The sequence below is a fragment of the Copadichromis virginalis genome, linkage group LG15 (genome assembly GCF_057382275.1).
Source record: "Copadichromis virginalis isolate Kocher_CV1m ecotype Utaka linkage group LG15, C_Virginalis_male_GT1.1, whole genome shotgun sequence".
Lineage (NCBI taxonomy): Eukaryota > Metazoa > Chordata > Actinopteri > Cichliformes > Cichlidae > Copadichromis > Copadichromis virginalis.
This window is the reverse complement of record NC_140632.1, coordinates 25,665,808-25,673,002: the sequence shown is the minus strand read 5'-3', so window position 1 is coordinate 25,673,002 and position 7,195 is coordinate 25,665,808.

Genomic DNA, 7,195 nt, shown 5'->3' with positions numbered 1-7,195 from the left:
TTTTTGTATCACTAATTGTCCAGTACGATTACAGCATCCAATATTATTGTCACTGCTACATTTCTGTGATGAACCAGAAATTATTTCCACTACTAATTAATTACCGTTGAGCTCAAAGGTTATATTAATAAACTGTTAACGAATGTGTATCTATGACGACGATTTGTGAGACTGGTAAACTTACCTTTGTTCGTACGATGGTCTTTCGTTCTTCATGGTGAGTTTCATGGTGAAGTCTTTTGAGCGCCTAGTTCTCTCCCATCTCAGGACCCTCACGGCCCCCCTCCTGGACCCCCTGCAGTTTGCATATAAAGCCAACAGGTCTGTAGACGACGCCATCAACATGGCCCTACACTTCATCCTGCAGCATCTGGACTCCCCAGGAACCTACGCCAGGATCCTGTTTGTGGACTTCAGCTCTGCCTTCAACACCATCCTTCCAGACCATCTCCGAGACAAGCTTTCCCAGATGAATGTGCCTGATCCCATCTGCCGGTGGATCACTGACTTCCTGACGGACAGGAAGCAGCATGTGAGGCTGGGAAAGAATGTCTCGGACTCCCGGACCATCAGCACCGGCTCCCCTCAGGGCTGTGTTCTTTCTCCTCTGCTCTTCTCCCTGTACACCAACTGCTGCACCTCCACCCACCAGTCTGTCAAGCTAATCAAGTTTGCAGATGACACCACCGTTATTGGACTCATCTCGGACGGGGACAAGTCTGCCTACAGGAGGGAGGTTGAACGTCTGGTGTCCTGGTGCAGCCACAACAACCTGGTGCTGAATGCTCATTCCGCTTCCTGGGTACCACCATCACCCAGGACCTGAAGTGGGAGCCCACCATCACCTCCGTCATTAAGAAAGCCCAGCAGAGGATGTACTTCCTGAGGCAGCTGAAGAAATTCAACCTGCCAACACGGACGATGATGCAATTCTACACCGCAATCATCGAGTCCATCCTCACCTCCTCCATCACCGTGTGGTACGCTGGAGCCACTATCAGGGACAAACAGAGACTGCAGCGTGTTGTGCGCTCTGCTGAGAAGGTGATTGGCTGCAGACTCCCATCTTTGCAGGACCTGTACACCTCCAGGACATTGCGGCGTGCAGCTCGGATCTCAGCTGACCCTTCTCACCCTGGACACAGTCTGTTTGACCTGCTCCCCTCAGGCAGGAGGCTCCGGTCCATTCGCACCAGAACCTCTCGCCATAAGAACAGTTTCTTCCCCTCTGCTGTTGGACACATGAACAATAACCATATGACTGTACCCGCCACTAACACATGACCCTACGCTGTGTCACTGCATCATTCTATGTTTGGCACTGATCACCACCTGCACTCATGTATATATCTTTCAACGTAGCACTCTTAATTCTTATTCTCATGTATATATCTCATGTATATCTCATGCACATATCTTTCCACGTAGCACTTTTAATTCTTATCCCTACTTTTATTTTTTTCCATGTCTATTTAAGTGCTATTTATGACAGCATGTTTGCACTGAAGCACCGTAGCAATTTCCTATAAGTCACTTAAAAATGTTACTGTCTGGCTTTTTTCAGTGTTTTATTTGTTCCTGACTAAATTGGTTTGGCTGAGGTTAAAGTTGTAGTTTTCACACAGCTGAATAAACGTCAAACAGAAAACTGATTAAACAGAAGTGTGAGATGGTAGAGAATTTACTCCAATGTCCTGTTATATTTTTGATAGCAAGGAGCAGATGGCTGAGTTTATTAAACTCCACTGAGATAGCTGGTGACCCAAATCTGAAGGCCAGGCTGTCTAATTTCACAGCCTTGCACTTCCGGCGTTCTTGGTCTTCCGGCCCACGTAGACCGCAAAGGCCAGGTCCTCCGAAGGATGCAGCCCCTAAATTGGAACATAGTCCCACGACACATGAACTTAACACTAGGACTGGGAGTAACCCGACAAGGAGACACAACAGACCGGGGAGACAGAAGGGAACATAAACCACGGGGACAAGACAGAGACAAACACAAAGACAAGAGTAACTGAACGTGGAAAACTAACACCAGAAAATAGAAATACTACACAAAGCACACAAGCATAAGAACCAAAAACAGGAACATAAACTAAACTTTTAAATACGACAGAATCTACATGTCCAAATAGATAAACACCAGGTCACAGACCCAGGACGGTGACACAGTTTGGAGCCTCCATGTTTGTTTGTTTGTTTGTTTTGTTTTATTTTTCAAAAATGTATTTATTGATTTTCCAAATGTGTTAAACAAAGTAGAAAGAAAAAAGTAAAAAAATAAATAATAATACTATAATACTACTACTTCTACTACTACTACTACTAATAATAATAATACATGCTCTCCATGTATAGCAGGAGTGCATATACACACATACTGATATATACGCACACCCATCTGAATACACCCTTGTATTAAAAAAAACAAAATTGGGAACTGAATGCTGAATGAACAGCTACAACGCAGTTAGACAATAGGCTTTAAGTTTGTTACACCAGGGCTGCAGGAGTTTAGTCCAAAGATTCCAAGTCAGTTAGAAAAGCATCCAACAAAACGGCTGTCACAGTGAGCTGTGTCCTCCTCTGCTTCAGGCAGTCCGACATCCACATCTCCATCTCCTACCCTTCCACTGAACAGTCCCGCACATGCAGGCTCCCAAGGCTTTCTTCAAAAACAACAAAAGCACATCTCCCGTACAAATTAAATATGTGTGTGTGTGTGTGTGTGGGGGGGGGGGGGGGGGGGGTGAACTTCTCAGTGGGCTTTCAGTGGGGAACATTCCCATAGGCAATGCATCAGTGTGCCTTTGTCCCTGGATTTAACACATATGTCCGGAATATTAGGATCAAATTTGTTTAACAATATTAGAGTGACATATCTTCTCATTGGCCATTTATATTGGATTACCTTGGGTGGGTGTTAATAGATTGTGTTTGGGATTTCAGGCAGGCTCTCTGCCTCTGTTTAAGTCTTGACACCATGAAAGTCTTTTGTTTTCTGAGGATGTTTGAGAGCTGTCTCTGAGGTTACTATAAAAGCGGATATTAAGCCCTTCTTCAAGTACTGGTTTATTGCCATGTCCAATAATGAGGTTAGAATGGGCAGTGTTAGAGATTTTTGAGTTTTTAGTCTCCACGTCTGATCTATCATCCAATGCATAGTGGCTCTGAAAGAAAAAGACAAAGAAAAAGTTTTTCCTGTCCAATATCTGCCATTTACAATCCTATGTGAGCCCAATAACACTGGATGCTTCACAGCTAGCAGGCTACATTAGCCTCCTACACTGTGGACATTAAAGGTCAGTACAGTCAGCACTATTTGTTTGATTTATGGCACAGATTCACTCATTCAAGTTTGCCCACTCTGAACTTGACACAAACCGGACTGCCAATCGCTGTAGATCCATTACAGTTATTAAATTCTATCCGTTTTCTTGGGCCGATCTCTGTTTTTAAGTGCTGCTGCTGATACGTTGGTGTGACGGGGCATCGAGAGAAGCTTTTATTAGCAAATGACAGCTTGAAATATTTCCAGTGACAAAATAGTGAAGTGTAGCTTTCTGATGGAAAGAAATTGAGTGTCAGAAAATAAAAGGTATCATCTTTGCACTCACCTGGGCCCCATCAATCATGACCACGAGTTTGTGAGAGAGAGCGGGAGGGGAGGTGTGCAACATCTAATTCATCTAAATCTTCACATTTTGACAAGTGTAAGTGCCCCTGTCCCGGAGAATAAAACCACACACCCATCGATCTACCTGCCTCCTCACACACTTGCTTTCACCCTCCGTTTACTGACGTGACAGGATTTAAAACCTGTGTCGTCAAAGCAATATCCCCCGCAGCTACACATTACACATCTGCAGGCAGGGAGCAGCTGTGTGCTTGTAGATTGCTGTTGATTGAAGTACAGCTGTTATTACTTTTTTTTTTTTTTTTAATCTTTATTCTACGGACCTATCGATCCTTACCGTGCTGCTGTATGTGTTTTTGAGTTCAGTCTGGACATAAACGACCACATTAAATCAGTTTTATTCATAAAAGACGATGCAATCGCAGGTAATGTTACACGTAAGCAGAGCAGAGACGTATCTGACATGACTGTTACTGATTATTAGATTCAAAAAAATGGTCAATGGTCATTTCCAGGTCAAATCACAGAATTTCAAACAGCTAGAGGAACATGGAAAAGATTTTCTCCCATGGAAAACATCCCATTCGACTGGAATGAACACGATCCATGGAGCCTCAACTTGACCGTCCAGTGCCAGACGGCACCCGGAGGTGTCGATGCCCTAATGAGGGGGTGTTACATTCAATTCAATTCTGTTTTATTTATACAACGCCAAATCACAACAACAGTCGCTTCAAGGCGCTTTATATTGTAAGGTGGACCCTACAATAATACATACAGTGAAAAACCCAACAATCATACGACCCACTATGAACAAGCACTTTGGCGACAGTGGGAGGGAAAAACACCCTTCTAACAGGAAGAAACCTCTGACAGAACCGGGGGGGGGGGGGGATCTGCTGGGACCGTTTGTCGGTGAGAGGAGGAAGACAGGATTGTCATGATCCTGGGCCATGTTGGCCCAGCATTCTTAGTTTTCGTGTGTTTTGTGTTTTGTTCTTTATTTATGCCTTGGTTTCTAGGTTGCTCTGTTAAGATGTCCCTTATTTGATTACCCCCTGTGTGCACCTCTGTGTATCTCTAGATCAGGGGTGTCAAACTCAAACACACAGTGGGCCAAAATTCAAAACTGGAACAAAGTTGCGAGCTAATGTTAATATTTATTGAAATATATTTATTCCTCCAGATATAAGAATGAATCTTTTCTTATGGACTCAAACAAGTTTTGCTGAAAAACTGAATATGGAACAAGCAAAGTTTAATACTAAACAATATATATATTAGCTGTATAATACCAGTAGGCCAGCTCTAATAGTAATTTGGTATGGCTTCGCAGGCCAAATGTAATTAGGCTGCGGGCCAAATTTGGCCCGCGGGCCAGAGTTTGACACCTATGCTCTAGATCCTCGTTTTTTCCCTCTTTGTGTTTTATTTCATGCTTTCCCCAGCCCGTCATGTCGTGCACTCGCTCCTCCTGTCCGAACCTCTGTACTTCCTGTTTTACTTTGCCCGTCTCCCGTCAGTGTTGCGTTCACTCCTGCCGTGTCTTGTTATGATTATCAGTGTCACCTGCGTTCCCCGTGTGCTCCCACTTCCCTCGTTAACCCTCTGTGTATTTATGTGTCACGGTTCTGGGTCATGTTGACCCAGCTTTCTGTTTTTCATGCTTTGGTGTTTTTCTAGATTAAGATTTATGATTTGATTAATCAGTGATACTGTTTTGATTATGATTATTATTTAGTAGGCTTTCGTCAGTGTTAAGTCTGTCTCTCTCTGTCTAGTCCGTGTCTTAGTAAAGTGTGTTTTGTTTCCTGTTTTACTTTGAAGGTTCTTGTTCCTGTCTGATGTCAGTGTTCCGGCTTTGCTCTCCCTGTCTCGTTAGGTCTTATTTCTCCCAGCTGTGTTCCCCTTCTGTCTCTAATTCCTTGATGACTCCCAGTGTGCCCAGTGTGTCTTTGTGTCAGTGTCGCGTCGTTACAGTTTTTTTCAATCGCTAACAAGCGCCTACCCATACTTCAGATACTTTTTCTAAACTCTTAACACAGACTCACACCTACAAAAACACAATTGGCCAAATGGATAATTTCCTTCTCAAAAATACATTTTGTTAAATATATACTAACTCTTCATTTCAAAATAGAACACATCTTTCTCTGCACACACTAACTGTACAAAAACACTATAAATCTGACTCAAAATGAAATTAGTCTGTCAAAGAATAACACTTGTTTTCACTCCACAAGGTACATGCAGTCAATCAAAGTACACCAGGTTTCAAAATACTGGCTATTATTGACATTACAAAAACTGCATAGACTTTTATGTTTCAGTTTTACAGGTATTTGCATGCGAAACATGCAATCCACCATTTTGACACCAGAAATGTCTTGGTTGGTAACTGTATGTCCACATGTACAGTAATGTTCACATTCAAAAGCATTCCAGTAAAAAGCAAACAAGTTTTTGTTTCTTTACTGTTTACTACAGGAGGTACAGTAGAAACACAGTATGATAGGACAGAGAAAGTTTTACAGTATTGCTTACAGTGAACAAAATATCCATGAAACACACAAGAGCATTCTGAACAAAAAAACAACAGCAAAAAGCCAAGATAAAAAAAGGGAAAAATTTGCATCTAATCTCTGCGATCTTCAGGGTTAGGCCACATGTTTTCATCAACATCACATCTGATGTTATCCAAGTCGATACACCTGGGATAAAACCGCCTGGTATGTCGGATCCACCCTTGGCAATCGTCAACTGTGATGTCCCTGGAGCCGGCATCCATGGCTTCAAGGAGGGACATCTGGTCATGTGGCTGATGGTCATAAACCTTCCACCTCCATGCAGAAAAGAACTCCTCTATGGGGTTGAGGAAAGGTGAATAGGGTGGAAGGAAGAGACTTACCAGTCTTGGGTGGACTTCAAACCATGTTGTTATTGCTTGCGAGTGATGGAAAGCCACATTGTCCCAGGTAATTACAAAGGTCCTCATGTTTTCACCCTCCTGACCCTGCTCTGGAACCAGGCGCTGGTGGAGATCATTGAGAAAGGCAAGCAAGCGCTCTGTATTATAGGGTCCAACCTGACATCTGTGAAGGAGTAATCCTGCATTTGCAATTGCTGCACACATGGTAATGTTTGCCCCTCTCTGTCCTGGCACATCAACTGTGGCCCTTTTTCCAATTACATTTCGTCCACGTCGACGCCTTTTGGCCAGATTGAATCCTGCCTCATCGATGTATATGAATTCATGAGGGGCCTGGTTGGCCTCCAATTCCATAACTCTCTGAAACAAAGTTTATGTAAGTCATGTTAGTACTGTATACCATACTGTACTGTAACCTAGTATTGTGTAGGTTACCTACTTGCAAAGTGCAAAGCTTATAGAACTGGACATTGGATTGAATATACACTATACCTGGACATATTGTCGTCGTAGCTCCTTGACCCTCTCACTGTTCCTCTCAAAGGGAACAGTGTAGAGCTGCTTCATCCGCACTCTGTGTTTGGACAATGTCCGCGTAATGGTTGTGAGGCTGATTCTATCGATATTGT